This window comes from Mustela nivalis (genome assembly GCF_964662115.1).
Source record: "Mustela nivalis genome assembly, chromosome: 1".
Lineage (NCBI taxonomy): Eukaryota > Metazoa > Chordata > Mammalia > Carnivora > Mustelidae > Mustela > Mustela nivalis.
Window position 1 is genome coordinate 203,394,256 of NC_139020.1, and position 15,857 is coordinate 203,410,112.

Below are 15,857 nucleotides of genomic sequence, written 5' to 3' on the forward strand. Positions count from 1 at the left end.
AAAATATTTGTGGTTATAGTACTTCCAGGTCAGTGCATTGAAAATGAAAGACTCTTCCCAAAACCATGGAGTGTCCTGCTGAGCAAATATGTTTGCCTGAAGGCCTAACAAAGTGTGCCACCCCAGCCACAGCCTCAGGGGACAAGAACAGCCAGCCTCCTGCTCTTGCCTTGGCTTTCCCTCTCCCTGCCACCCTCCCCCAAACCCCTACCCCATTCCCAGACAATGGTGCCTTTTGCCCTGTTCTTTGTAGGATGTGTGAAGACCACTGAGAGTTCAGGAGGTGGGTGGCTAGTGCAGGTGACAGCTAGAAATGGGACAAGGCATGTTTGCTTTCTGGACACCCAGCTTGGTGGCAGCAGATTCCGACTTGCCCCAGAAAGAGACCTTCGAGATACTTGTAATATTGGAATAAACATGGTGCCTCTCGACCGAGGATAGTAGGACATGGCAGTAGGTCAAGTTTGGATGGGTGGGAAGCTGCGGCAGAGGCAGCACAAGGTTGGCGTGGGCTGACTGGTCGAGTCCTGTGAGGGGTTCAGCTGTGAGAGTGAGGTGTGTGTGAATTTTTATTTTAGTTGACTTGTGTTTTCAGAACTGAGGGTTTGGTGATGTTCTCATGGCTGCTAACTTTTTTTTTTTTTTAAGATTTTATTTATTTATTTGACAGATAGAGATCACAAGTAGGCAGTGAGGCAGGCAGAGAGAGAGGGGGAAGCAGGCTCCCCGCTGAGCAGAGAGCCTGATGTGGGGCTCGATCCCAGGACCCTGGAATCATGACCTGAGCTGAAGGCAGAGGCTTAACCCACTGAGCCACCCAGGCACCCCCCGCTGCTAACCTTTGAAACTGGTATGTTCCTCCAAGGCAGTGGTAGGGAAGGCAGTTGACTGCAACCTGGAAGGTGTCTGAAAAGTGCAACCTTAGAAAACGTCACGATGTTGCAGTTGGTCATCAGCCCAGGCCACAGAAGCTACTTGCTCCTTGTTAGAGCTAAAACAGAATTATTTTAGAAACCTGGAAGGTTGCTGGCCGAGGATGAGGGCCCAGTTCAGAGTCACCACAGCTACCGAGGCCACTTGCGACCAGGAGCCAAATCAACTGCTTCCTTCCAACCTTCCCGGCTGGCTTTGTGGTTTAGAAGAGGGGAGGTGCCTTTTGGGGTAGGAGCTCTGGGAGTGGATGCAGTCTGAGCACTGGCAGCGCTTGGGGATAGTGGGGACTGCCACAGATTGTGGTGCTGGTGGTGACACGTTCCATGTGTCCTGTGGGGCGAGTGGGTATGGTTTGCTGCTTTGGGGCTCCTGTTTAGAAGGGGCATGTGTGGTAGGATTTGCTGATGTTCGCTGAGGGGGACTACCTGTGCACAGGGGTCTGCGGCCCCCCAGCCTACACTTGCCGCGTACCATCGTCTCTGACAACGGGCCCCACTGCTGGCTGGTGGTGACACATTCTCTCCTCCCCTCAGCTGGCCATTCACTGTCCTTCCGTTCTGTGTGGTTCATCTGGACCCTGTCACGCTGCCTCTGGGCAGCGCTGTCTCTGGGGTTGGCATGGGATGTGCGAGGTGGGCTCTGTGGATTCTGCAGCCCACCACAGGGACACTGACCTGTCTGGCCTGCAGATATGGGGATGCGGGCATATCACATCCTTGTCCAAATTTAGGGTTGTCATCAGGATTGGAAGAGTGCTCTGCTCTGGAAAGCACAATGCCAGTGCTGTCAGTGGCATTATTGTTGGGAGGACCTGAATGGGCTGGGCATGAGGTGCCAAGCAGAACCTTCTGCCTTGGGAAGGATGGTTCCGTCCTCTATCTCTCTGTGCGTGAATCTTCTCAGGGGCTTGTTCAAATGCATCTCTGGTCTGGGAGGGCTGGGCTGGACCCAGATTGTGCCCATCCACGCAGCTCCAGTGACCCCAGGGCTACTGAGCCCCAGGTCACACTTGAGAGTAGTAAGGGTCTAGCTCAGCTGTCTGGAGGGCAAGTCAGGATTTCAGACACTCAGTCACAGGAGCTGACGTCCGGTTGGAGAAAATATGCAGAGCTAGGAGGGAAAAGCAGCTCTCAGATGCGTGGAAGCTGTTTTCCTGTCAGGAGGGTGGGTGCACGCTGTTGCGGTGGGTGCTGGAACTGTTACATGCAACATTGAATTTGTTGTTCCGTCTTTATGATACTGCTGGGATGCCGAGGCACAACTGTCCTCTTCATTTTACTGAGGGGAGAAGGAACTTTCGGTGTTATCCTCTGCTCCCAGGTGGGCTGAGCCCAGGTGAGGGTCTGACGCCTCCCCTGCAACAAAGAAGTGTTCTAATCCCCGAGTACCAGCCCTTCCTTCCTGGGCTCTTGTCGCATGTGCATGTATGGTCGGCCTCACAGTTGTTTACATCTCTGGTCTAATCAACATGGAAGTAAGCTACGCACAAGAAAGTGTACAGTGAGAGACCCTCACCAGAGTCAGGCTAATAAACATACACGTCATTTCCAGAAGTTTCTTTTTGCCCCTCTGTAATCTTCCCTCCAGGCCTAACCCAGTCCCCAGGCAACTGCTGATCGATCTGCTTTCTGTCACTGTAGAATTTGCTTGTCTTCTAGAATTTGGTGAAATCACACACTATGTACTATTTTTTTTGTTGTTGTTTTATTTTGGCCTGAGCTTTTCTCTCATTCAGCCTATTTATTTTCAGATTTCATGCATGTTATGTGTATCAGAAGTTCATTCTTCTTTGTTGCTGAGTTTTAGTTCCATTTCATGGATATACTATGATTCATTTATCGTCCCATGTGTTGATGGACTTTCAGGTTAAGAATCTGCCAAAATACGCCTGGGTGGCTCAGTGGTTTGGGCTGCTGCCTTTGGCTCGGGTCATGATCTCAGGGTCCTGGGATCGAGCCCCGCATCGGGCTCCCTGCTCCGCAGGAAGCCTGCTTCCCTCTCTCTCTCTCTCTGCCTGACTCTCTGCCTACTTGTGATCTCCGTCTTTCAAATAAATAAATAAAATCTTTAAAAAAAAAAAAAAAAAGAATCTGCCAAAATAGTCTTCCAAGGTGATTATAATGTGTTATATTCCCATCAGCAGTGAGTGAGAATTCCTTTTGCTCCACATCTTGGCCGGCACTTGGTATGGTCAGTCTTTTTAATTTTGGCCATTTTAATATGTATGTAGTGATATTTCATGTTGGTTGTAAGCATTTTCCTAGTGACTAATAATGCTCTGCATCTCTTGATATGTTTATTTGCTGTGCATCTCTCTCTTCTTTGATGAAAGATTTGAATATCCTTCAGACCATTTTCCCCATTATTTTCCCTTGGATTCCTTGCCTAATCATTGAGTTGAAGAGTTTTTTAATGTATTCTCGATGCAAGTCCATTCTTAGATATATGATTCATATATATTTTCTTTTTGTGGCTTGCCTTTTTTTCCCATAAGTGTCACGTTTTAAAGAGCAAAGATTTTCAATTTTGATGAAATCCAATTTTATGTTTTCTCTAAATTTTGTTCTTTTTCTCTCCTATTTTTAGTCTTTCCCAAACTCAAGGTCACTAAGGTTTTCCTCCTGTGTTTTCTTCTAGATGGTCTATAGTTTTAACTAATTCTTACATTTAGGTTTATGATCTATCTGGTGTTAATATTTGTGTATTTTGTGAGGCAGAAGTCAAGGATTTTGTTTCTTGTTGTTTGCATATGGCTGTCCAATTATTCTAGCACTATTTGTTGAAAGATTATTCATTCCTGATTGAATTGCCTCAACACCTTTAGGAATCAGTTGACCATGAATGTGTGGGTCTATAATGGACTCTCTTCTATTCCATTGATCTGTTTATCTGTCTTTACTCTAATACCAGATTGTCTTGATTATAATATTCTGGTTTTCTTTTTTTCCAAGTTTGTTGGCTATTCTAGGGCCTATGTGTGACTCCATACACATTTTATAACAACTTGCCAATTTCTCTGAAAGAACCTGCCAGAATTTTCATTGGGATTGCTCTGAAACTATATAGATCAGTCTGGGGGAGAAATTTAACACTATTATTGACTCTTCCAATCCATTTATTCGGCATATCTCTCCATTAATTGATGCCTCTTTTAATTTTTCTCAGTCATGTTTTGCACTTTCAGTGTTGCACATTTCATTGTTGACCTTTTCAAATCTTTTGTCAAACGTATCCGTAAGTACTTAATATTTTTAATTGCTATTATAAATGGAGTTGGTTTTTTTTTTAAATTTCATTTTCTGAGTATTTGTTGCCTGCATATAGAAATAGTCAGATTTCCAATGAGCTTGTATCCTGCCACCTTGCTGAACTCATTTATTCTGGTAGCTTTTTAAAAATAGGCATTATATGATTTTCCGCAGGGACTATACTGTTGTTTGTGAATACAGTTTTACTTCCTTTTTTCCAATCTGGATGCCCCATGCCCACCTTTTTCTTGCCTTATAGCATTGCCTGGAGCCTCCTGACAAGACTGACTACAAGTGGTAAGCACCTATCCTTTCCGGCACATGTGAGGGGGAAACATGGAACCATTCACCATCAAGTATGATGTCAGCTATGGGCATTGTTGAAGCACTTACCAGGCCACGGAGGTTCTCTTCTATTCCTAGTTTGCTGAAAGTTTTTATCAGGAAGAAATGCCCAGTTCTGTCAAACATTTTTTCTCTATCTTTTGGAACACTCATAAGGCTTTTTTCATTTTCAGCCTTCATAATAAGACAAATTACATTGATTTTTCAAATGTTATCTTTCTCCCCCACTTTAATTTCTAGTCTCCTTTTCTTATGATAGCTTCTTTCCTGGGTTAGGCATGAAGACTTTCCTTATTCTAATTGTTCTGTTGCCCTCCTTCAAGCCAGCTGTTTCTGCCCAGGTCACCAGTAGGACTTGTTAATGGCCTTTTGCTTGGAGTCAGGCATGGGCTGACTGCGCAAGATTAGCAGCTTAGGTCAGTAGTGAACCTGTGGCCAGATGTTTAATGGGTGCCCTGGTTTCCATGCTAGAGAAACAGCATAATACCTCCTGTGGGGGTCTGTGGTCTCAGAAGAGACTGTGGTATGGTAAGGGACAGATGCCCAGCACAGTGCTGGCCAGGCAGTGGGTACTGCCTGCCTGCCTCTCCAGGAAGTTTGGAGCTTACATCTTCTTGAGGACACTGAGCTGTTGAGCTCATTTTCCTTAGAACCTACAGAGCACCCACCTCCTCCCAGACCTGACAGGGTAGGAGTGTGTGGGCATGTTTCCCTGTGAGCTTTGAAGCACAGCGCGTGCTGCTTGTCTAGGAGATAGCCTGGCCTTATGCAGCCCTCTCTGTGGGACCCTGAGAGGGTCTGTGCCACTGTGTGGGAGCTGCAGTGCCTCACCACTGTCTCGTCCTCTTCAACCCCAGTGGCTCTGGCATCTGTTTCTGGGACAGGATGGCCTCATCCAGAAAAGTGCACAAGTTGTGAGTGTTACATTTTATGGAATGCTTATGAAGTGAACATGCCTGAGTGCCCCCCGACCCCCACCGCCTGCCATCCAGGGCAAGGAATAGAGCATTTCCCCAGAAGCTGCTCTTGCTCCCTCTCCTAGCAGCTCGCCACCCCCAGTTTGCCCTGACTTCAGTCATCACTGAGAAGTCTGACCTGCTCGTGAGCTTTCGCTCCAATACAGAATGTATTCTTTAGTGCCTGGCTTTATCACCAGATGCTGTTTTGAGATTTATCTCTGATGTTTTGTTCATTCCATGCTGAATGGATAGAGCATGATTTAGTCACCCATGATGCTGGTGATGGCCTTTCAGGTGGTTTTTAGTTGGCGCTGTTCTGAATATGTTCTCCATGCACGGGTGTTTGTGTGACTGTTGTTATGTACCTCAGAGTGGAGTTGTTGGTTCGTGGGGTATGAGTGTCTATCCTTACACGACGTTTGACACAGAATGTACACTCTACTTCCTGCTTTGTGAGTGTGTCCTTGGTTCTCTCCCTGGCAGCGCCCGTTACAGGAATGCCCACTGAGAAAGTCCCTGTGCCCACTGTGGTTCCTCCAGCTCCACACACAGCCCTTGAGTTGCAGGGCAGCAGGTGAGGGGAGGGGTGGCCTCGGGCCTGATCCCTTCTGGGTGTCCCTGTGTGTCTCTTTTTCGCCTTGCAGGAGCCTGTAGGAAACCTCTGTCCATCCTCCCACTTAGAGGCCGAGGGAACAGTTGAATGGGCTGGGTGGGTGGGCTCCGAGCCATCTGCTGATCTCTGGAGCTTTAGGCCCTGGAACACTCGGTATGGAGATCATGGCCTAGCAGGAGGCCTTCACCCTGTGTAGGACAGGCACACCCATCCTTAACTACGTTTAGGGCCTGGTGAATTTGTCTATCTGTCAGGTTCTCATTTAAAAAGGAGACAGTTCCTTGATACTTTGAACCCTGAGACTTGCCAAATGACTGCGGCCCACACCTAGGTTCTGGCAGTTCTTTTGCTCTTTTCATGTCTACCCAACTCAGAAGGTTTGTGGTGACCCCGTGGGAGTGCTCAGGACAGTGAGGGCTGCCAGACCCTGTACGTCGTTTACCTGTCAGTAACATACTCTTGCTGCTTATCAGGGGCGCCCTGGATTTTACCCCGTGTCGCATGGCAGCCTCGGGAGTGGGGCCAGTTCTCGGCTTGCGTTCCCTCTGAGAAGGGGTGTGTCTTTGGTTCCGTACCCTGTAATCCTTCTCTTCTAAAAGAGCTTTCTGGATGTTGCCATGGTTCTGGGCTGCTTGCACCAGGGTACCCGGCAGCTCAGCTGAGCCTCAGTTTTGATGTACCCCCTATATTGTGTCTATCCTTGCCTTTGGCCGTCTCCACCCATCCCTCAGGACTGGGCCATACATTTCTTCCTGTGTACTCCAGGCCTGCAGTAGGTGCTCAGAAAGCATTTGGTGACTTGTTGAGGGGAATTCTGGAATATCCTTGGCTCCCAGGATCTTACAGCAGCGCAGGTTGGCGGACTGGAGGCTGGCTCCATGCTGGGCACTGCAGTGCCTCAAGGGCTCTTAGTGACCACAGAGCAGGCTGCTGGTGAACTTGCAGTGCCCACCTGACCTGGCCCCCATGAGCACAGAGTCTCTCAAGATGGTGGTCAGCGTGCTATTCAGGATCTACAGAGATGATCTGTGATTTTCCCAACATTCCGCCCGGGCTTCCCCTCTCTTGGAGGAGGAACTGGGCTGATTAGTGGCTGGTCTTGCTTAAGTCTTAGTTGGACAGCATTAGAGGGCTAGGTTGGGCCCCACTGTTTCTTTGACAAGTCCACTTCCTGGCCCTTCTCTGTCCAGCCCCACCACTGGGTGTTTGACTTGGGGGCACAGGAATGCACTGTCAATCTGTATTTTACTTCACAGTCCCTCAGAGGTTGGTCCGTATCAGTTCCTAAAAAGCTGGCCAGTTCTCTCTTTGGATTGCCTATATTCTGCATGCATGTGGGTCAAGCACTGTGTGTGCCCCTCCCATTGGCATTAGGCCCTTCTGTCTTGCACAGCTGGTATTCTTACTGGCTGTTCCTACAGGAGTGTGAGGATGGGAGGGGGAAACCCTGAGCTGACCACAAGTGCTGTCATCAGATGCTCTGCTAGCCAGCCCTTCTGGGAGCATGTGTGGCAGGAAAGAAAATGCTCTGCCCGGCTTTCTGACTTTATAGTTGTATCAGTGCAGGAATGAACCAGCTCACAGATGACATATTGAGAGCTCTTGTGCTCTCAGAAGGGGCTGGATTATAATGAGAACTGTGTGTGTGCTGTTGACCTGACTCTGAGGTCAGGAAAATTTAAGTACATAGTTCTGTTGGGAAGAGCTGCTGTGATAAAAAGCAGGAGGGAGAGAGGGACAGTTTGGGAGCTGGGGATGCAGGGAGAGTGCTGCCTCTCTTCCCCCTCCCATGTTCCTCTCCTCCATGTCCCCCTCCGTATCTGTTAGCCTCTTGGTGACAAGCTGGATGGATGGCTGCCTCACTGCTCGCTTGTACTGCTTCTGTTTGCATGCTGATGGGGAGCTCCAGCTGCTGCTGTGGGATATAGGCCCTGCTCTGCCTGCTCCCGGGGCTCAGGCTGGGGTTTCCGTCCCCGGGGCCGAGTTGCAGCTGTAGTTATGTTCTCTAGCTGGCCCCAGGTGCTCTGTGGGCTGTGAGTGTGACATGGCCATGCAGGCAGTGGCCCTGCTCCAGTTGTGGACGCTCCAAGGGAGCATATGGGCCCCTCTGATGAGGAAGTGCTTTTGTGCTTTTGCAAGTCGGGAGCTTGGCAGCTGCAGCTGGGCCATGGCACTCACTGTTGCCCGCCTCCTCCCCGCCAGCTGTGTCATTCTCCCTCTAAGAAGCCATGTGTGAGTGAGATTTCACCCTGTGGGTGTGAGACTCCCACTGGGGTCCTGGCAGCGGAAGGCACCTCGGCCAGGCCGAATGCAGACAACCTGAGGGAGCTTCCTCTTGCTCCTGCCTGGCTGTGGAACCAGCCAAAGCAGAGCAGGGCCAGGAGGATGCACCTTCCAGAGCCAAGAGGGAGGCTCAAGACACACTGACCTCTCGGGAGATGGGGGGACACGGGCTGGGCTCAGCCAGGATCGCTGGGGGAGGCAGGGGCTGCCATTTCTTGTGCCATCTTGCGCCAGAGCAGGTTGAGCCACAGAAAGAATGGCGCCCACCTGGGAACACATGTGCCGCTCATCAGAGGCAGGAAGACTTTTGGTGTGCGCCGCTACCGCTGTTGCTGTTTACCCAGTGGCCTCTTGCTTAGGATGAGTGCTGGGTGGACCGAAGCCCCCCCGCTGTGGTGGGTATGTGCGTGGGTCTCCCTAGCTCGAGGCTGCCCTGGAGGGAAGGGAGAGGCAGCCCAGAGATCTGGGCACAAAGCCACAGGCCCTCTGTGGCTTCAAGAAACTCTGTAACCTGTGCACTTACCTGCTGTGGCAGGTCAGGAAGAGTATGTGGGTGGGGTGCCAGCATCACCAGCCGGGTGGCATCTCGCCCCACCTGGTAAAGGACCAGCTGGACTGTGTGTGATGAGCAGACCTGTGCCAGGCTAATGTAAGACTGTTCTCTGCCACCTTCTAGCTGTGTGCTGAGCCCTGGATCCCCAGGACCTTCCCAGACCCTCGGCTTCCTCACCTGTAAAGTGGGCTTGCAAGGACAAAAAGCTAGAGAGCTTAGCCCCTGGAGGAAGCCAACAGGTGGTGGTCCTGTGAGAGTCAGGCTGCGGTGGGCCTGCCCCAGCTCACTGACTGTGGGCCCCATCAGTGCTCAGACCTCAAGGAGCACTGGGTTTCCCCTGTATCAGCATGGCTGCACACATCTAGCTTCATTCCTGAGAGAACGGGGATCTAAGGCAGGGCGGGAACCCTTGAAGTATGGAGGAAAGAACAGTGAGCAGCGGGCCTCATGGACTCTGCAGCTCAGTGTCTTGGTTCCTTGTTTCACGTGGAGTTGGAAATCCCCCACAGAGTGGTAATTACTCAGGGCCTGGGATTTACCTACATCGCCCCCGAAATAGGGGAGGAGGGGGCTGGTCGATGGCAGGTGTACCCCACTGTGCTCGCCCCAGCTCTTAACACGGATCCAGGATCAGACCAGTGATCTGATTCACAGAGCAACTTTCAGACGTGTGATGTGGGCCGGTTAAAATGCTTTTTCCGATGGGGTTTGGTGTTAAAAATGATTCCATGTGCCCTGTTGCAGGCAGGTTTTCTGAAGCTGGTCTAGTGTCCTGGACTCTGGAGGAGCCAATGATGTCACTAGGCTTCAGAGGGCTGCCACAGGGCGGAATTGGTGGGCTGTCCCTTCGCTGGGTTACTGTTGTTCTTTACCATGTTTCACCCTCCCCGGATGGGGTGACCTGAACTGGGACCACTGTGAGATGCCCCTAGACTCTGACCGACCTTCCCCTGGCTTCTGACCTCATGCATGTGTGAACACGTACATGCCAGCCTCCAAAGACGGGTAAGGGCTTTGGTGTGGCCTGGGGCTTATTGTCATGTCAGAAGCCTGGGTGCTGGCTCTCCCTCCCTGGCCTCAGCACTCTGGGAACCCAGCCACAGAACCTGCCCTCTCCGTGAGTGTAGCCACCCCCAGCTCTGGAGAGCCCCTCAGGAAGCTGTTTGGCCCCTGTCTTGATGGGTGCCCTCCTAGACCTGAGGCATCCTCCCTATTTGAGGGCAACGAGCTGGTCTCAGAAGCATGAGGAATCAGGCATGGCCGGGGTTCCAGATGTCTGTGGGCTCTGTGCAAGGAGGCACGGACCCACCTCAGAGAGCAGATCCCAGATCCCCTTCGCCGCCGGCGGTGTGGGCAGTCTTTACACCGAGCCTGTTGAGCTGCATCTGAGCTACTTGCAAGGCGCTCGGTGAGAAAATCCAAAGGTTGCACCAAATAGAAGGTGCCCTATAGTTTGAATCAGAGGTTGAGGGGGCCAGCATCCCACCAGCCCTCGGCCTCCCTCCCCATGCAGGTACCACATGGTGTAGGGAGAAGCCACCGTGTGGGACTGGAAAGCAGGGATTTCCTCACTTCACCTCCATGCGGCTACCAGCGGCCATCTCATTCCACCTCCAGTGACAGTCGTGTCCCATCCCCATGTGAGGAAATACGTGTACTTTGTAACGCTTTAGATTTGTGGCCAGTTTTTTCTTTTTTTTTGAAAGATTTATTTGAGAGCAAGAGAGCAGGCACAACTGGGGAAAAGCACAGGGAGAGAGGAGAAGCCGACTCTCTGCTGAGCAGGGAGCCTGACATGAGGTTCGATCCCAGGACCCTTCAGTCATGACCCGAGCTGAAGGCAGACGCTTAACTGACCGAGCCACCCAGGCATCCCGATTTGTGGCCAATTTCAAACGTAGAAGTAGAGAGAAGAATGTAGCCGTGCCCCAGCTTCAGTAGAGATCAGTTTAGAGCCAGCCGGCATCGCTGCATCCATCCCCTTTCTGCTGTCCACACCCAAGTTTATCGTTTCTCCAGTGAACACTGAGAAACGGGTCATGAAATGCTGGGGGGTGAGCGGTGCCCCTTTAGTGGCTCCCACAGAGCGCAGTGTGCGTGGAGGGCTCCTCGCTGCTCCTGCGTGGCCTGGCGGAGTGAGGAGACCGGGATGTCACCAGCCTCCCGCGCGAGTGGTGCGCTCGCGCTCTGGCTCAGCTCAGGCTGCTTCTGCGGGTGCCATCCCCTCCTGTGTGCATCCAGCCCCCTTCTTGCCGTGCAGCAAATGCCGCTGGTTAGCCAGCCTGGCTGGAGCAGCGACTGAGCCTGTGCTGAGGGTCTCCCCAGGAGGAAAGGCCTTTCTGCTTCTTAGTGCCTGCTCTTGGTTCTCGTGTTGTGGGAAGACCCCAGAAAAGCCCTGGGAACTGGGGTTGGTGGTGAGGAGCATGTATCCCTGGGGTGTCCCACAGGTGTCCCATAGGTGTGAGCGCGAATGTGCTTTCTCTCTCCCTATCCCGGAGCTGGGAGGTGCCTTGTTTAGGGATGCCGGAGACACTGGCTGGTGGAGCTGCCCCTGTGATGCTGACTTTCCTGTCTTACCGAGTGGATGTGATTATGGCCCTTGAGCCTCCAGTCTAGGATCTGCAAGCGCTCAGTGAGGTAGTTAAGGAGTCTTCTGGCCCTGCCTGCTCCCTGCACTTCCAGAGTGGCCCTCCCCCTCTCCTGATACCTCCGTGCCCAGCTGCCTTGGGCACACCACCACCCTGCGGGCTCCTTGGCTAGGTGAGTAATTACTTCCACTAAAGAGGGCAGTCCACTAGAGAATAAGTGGGCCGAGATGGTGAGCGGTTCACATGGGACATCCTCATTGGTAGAAAGGGGAGGTGACATTTGGCTTCGTTAACTGTTACATATATACAAATTAACTTGCATCTACTGAAGGAGCCCTAAGGAGAAAATGAGAGACTCTGGGTGCTCAGGCATTCTTCATTTGTGAGTTCTGTCCCTTTTGGGAAAACCCTTTGGTTTTGAGAGGTATTCTTGGTTTTGTTCTTGTTGAGAACAAATCCTGAGGGAGATAGCCAATGCACCTGGCTCCTCCTGACAGCAGGAGGCTTGTATGTGGCCCCGGAACTCTGGCCACCAGAAGTGCCCAAAGGCCCCCACTGCGGGCAGTGCCGGGGGCTGCCCAGAAGCTACTTCCCTATACAGAAACAGAGCAGCGTCTGTGCTGTGATTGTGGCACCTGCAGCGGGGTGCCAGGAGGGACCCAGGATGGGCCGAAGACCAGTGGTCTGTGGGTGTCGCAGCAGCAGTTTAGGTCCCATACAGTGGCCGAAGCTGAAAGGCGGGTCGTGTAGGAGCCTGCTCACTTCCCCGCCATCTGCTTTTCCTCCTGGTGTCCTTGCTCATTCCACTGTCTTCACTCTGGTCCTCTCTCTCCCCTCCAGAGCTTTGGTGCCATGTCACCATCTCCCTAGGTGTTGGACGTGTGCTGTGGACACCCTTGGACAGGCCCACTCGGGTCCTGCCCTCTCTGTACACATGCCTGGTCTGCCTTCCACTTGACACTGACTTCCCTGGCCCGAGGGCCTCGTACTGGGGCTTTGCAGGCCTGGAACCTGGTTGGGAGCCTCCTGATGGACATCTCATCCTAGGAGGCCTGGCTGCTTCTGTGTGGGTGGGTGAGTTGGGGAGGCTGGTTCAGGAGCTTCCATCTTAGGGTGTCCAACCCAGGCAGAGCCACAGGCTGGCTGGGGTGACACTGCATATTAGGTCTGAGACCAGAGGCCAGGCTGGGCCTGGCACTGCACAGACTCCTGCCTGTCGGGTGTGGTGAGCGTCAGGGCGCAGGGCCAGACTCCTTGGAGCATTTATCGGGGTCCGCTTCCTGGTCCTCAGGAGACTGGCGGCACTTGGAATGCCCAGGAAGTGCTTCCCACTCAGTGCTCCATGCCCTCACCATCATCCCTTCAGGGTGGGGCAGAGCCAGAGGACTGAGCCCCCGGGACAGTCCTGAACTTGCAGGTAGCCAGGGCAGAAAGAGGTTAGGCAGAGGTAGCATTTTCCACAGGGCTGGGAGCCGGAGAGCCTGCTCCAAGCCAGACTGCACACGGCCTCAAGTGTGGGAGCTGCTCAGGCCGGACGGCGGGGCCTGCAGACGTCCCCTTGCCCACTCCGGCACAGCTCCCAGGGGCGGCTCCAACTGCGCCAGGTCTCTGGTGCTAGCTGGCTACCAGCCTCCGGGCTTGCCCAGGTGTTCTGCCTCCCCCCTCCTGTCTGGCAGCGGGACAGCGTCTGCCCAAGGACAAGGACAGTCTGTGCTGCCGAGCTCGCTCTGCAGGGACTGTGGTTCAGGAGTGTGTGGGTCCCAGGGCTCTAAATATACCCGGGTGAGGTCATTGGGGTGGAGACAGGCCATGTGGCAGGCTCAGGACCCCATCAGGGCTGGAATCCCAGGGCTGGGGACAGGAGGGAGTGGGTGGCCTTGCTGTCCCTGTGGTACTGGCCTCCTCACTGTGCGGTCTCCTCTTGCACCAAGTCCCTGTCCGTGGCACGTCAAAGGTATGTGAAAGAAGGATGAAGAGTGTCTCCTCTCAGACCCCTTCCTTCAGTATAGCTTGGGGTAGATTTTGGGGGCCATCTAGATGTGTGCATTCTCGGGCACAGCCCTGAATGAGAACACTGTGAGGGGAGACCTTTGTTGCCAAGGGTTGGCTTGGGCCCCCTGGCAGAGGGGCAGCCTTGTGGGAGCTCTGTCTGGCACAGTGAGGGTCACTGGCGTGCTCTGTGGTCACTGCAGTTCACACTCAGAAAAGACAGAGAACCTGAGGCGGGTGGAGGGGACAGCTGCCTTCAGCTGGAAATAAGGCAGATAAGCTGGGAATCCACATGGTCGGCAGAGTCACAGCCAGCCCCCACGGATGTCTACATCCTAGTCCCCGAAAGCTGGCCATGTGGTACCTTACATGGCAGGAGGGTGCACATGTGAGTGAGGGTGCAGACCTGCATGGCACAGGCGGGCCCAGCCGCAGCCCGTCATTAGAAGCGGACCCTTTCCTGGCTGGCTCAGAGGTGCAGTGGGAGGACTTGGGCCTGTTGCTGGCTTGGGAGGTGGACTGAGGTGCCATGAGCTGGGGAATGCAGCGCCCTCCTGAAGCTGGAAATGGCCTTCAGGTGACAGCCGGCCAGCAGGAAAAGGGGGCCCTCGCTACAGCAAGGAGGATTAAGTCTTTCAGCACCGAAGGAGTAAGAAACCGCCATGCCTGCACCTGGATCTCAGCCTGGGGGGACCCAAACCACACTCCTGCCCTCCGGAACTTAACATGATCTATACATGCATGGTGTTGGAGCCACTCAGCTTGTGATCCTGTGGGATCATTCTGGCAGCAGAGGAAACCAGCGCATCAGTGCTGGCAAGGATGTGGGAAACAGGCTTCCCCACCTTCCTCTCCTGCAGTGGGCGTGGAACGGGGGGGCCTCCCCGGCGGCTCACTACAGTCATTCATGGCCACGGTGCCAGGAGCCCCTCTAGCAGCTCGTGTGTTAGCCCATATTTGCCTCGAATAAAGTTGAGCGTTGCAGCCTTGTTTGTGACAGTAAGTGGAAAAGGAGGGACACAGCACTGCTCAGTGGGGCCCTCCCTCCCCTGAGCCCATCCTGGAAGGAAGAGCTAAGGAGGTCTGTGGTGTTGGGTGTTTCTGATGTTAGTGAGAAAAAGTAAGGCATAGAGTCATGTTTTGCTTTTTTTTTTTTTTTTTTTAAGTGTGTGGTAAGTATATACACAAGCTTCTATATGCAAGGAGTATTTTGGGGAAAGATACAGGGCAATACCGCAGTGGCTGGGGGGCTGGGGGGGAGATGTGCCTTTCCTTGTGCCCTTTCGCATGCCTGCATAGCTTCGTTCCAGTGTGTGTGGGCGTGTGATGTGCTCACTGTGCAGTCTTGGGGCGGGGGGGCTTGCTCAAGGCAAGGGCTCCCCTGTCTCGCCAGCCCACCAAAACCTGCAGCTGCTTGGGGCGGGGGTGGTGGTGGTGTTGAGCCGCAGGAGCTCGCTTTCTCTTCTGGAGCCGAGCCCCTCACTGGGCATGCTCCGTCAGCATGCGCTTTCGGGCTGAGGTTTGCTTCTTGTGGTAAGCAGAAGTTCTTAATCTTCGTGAAGCCTAGTTTGTCAGTATTTTTTCTTGGGCAGTTACTGCTTTGGGGGTTCTGAGAAATCTTTGTCTGCCCCAAGGTTGCAGAGATAACTGCCCTGTGTCTTCTAAAAGACTGAGTTCTTGCTTTCATATTTAGGTCTGTGATTGGCTAGTGGCCAAGTCCATGACTGATCTTAAACTAAGTTTTGAGTATGCTCTGATGATCGGTGTGGCTGGATCACGGAGTGTGTTTTTTCTGTGACTCCACTCCCTGTGGTCTGAGCTTCTTCTGTCGGTGCACTGAGGCCACAAGTGGCTCGTTTCTGTTACTCTTGAATTTTTCTTTCTGCTCCTTTGACTCTTGGAAGGCACTGGTGTCATTATAACATTTGACTACATGACCTGCACCTTTGTGTGCCATCCCCTCTTTGTAAAATGTGATGATAGTACCTTCCCCATGGGGTCGTTTGATTCCACAGAGCAGTGCCACGTGGAAACGTGGTGTGAGGGCCTGGCCTACAGCGAACAGCAGACAAAGGATGGAATGGCTTGTCAGCAGGTGTGCACCTGTGAGACTACCAGAGGCCATCACACCCTAGACTTGGCGGGACCCAGAATTCCCTGGTACTCTCAGATGCCACTTCTGCCGGTTGGTGGCCATGTCCACAGGGTAGCCTCTCCTGGCTTCCGTCTGCATTCCCGCATGCCTGCAAGAGCTGAGCACAGGGGCTGTCCTCTCCTCTTGCACCTGGTGCCTGTTCTTGTGTGCTGGCCCAGGGTTTCTGTGTTCAGATACATACAGATCCTCAG

The 15,857-nt window shown here is 52.8% G+C and overlaps 1 protein-coding gene across 4 annotated transcripts in view; it reads left to right on the top strand.

The window, feature by feature from the left end:
* The window catches only part of MED26 (mediator complex subunit 26), a 52,928-nt gene that overhangs the window by 30,420 nt on the left and 6,651 nt on the right, over positions 1–15,857 (top strand). The window contains exon 2 of one of the 4 annotated variants that reach the window (XM_082709576.1): positions 4,441–4,478. The exons of the other annotated variants lie outside the window; for them this stretch is intronic. The gene's annotated coding sequence lies outside the window, so the exon portion shown is untranslated. The remainder of the gene's footprint in view (positions 1–4,440; positions 4,479–15,857) is intronic. 4 annotated transcript variants of the gene reach the window in all.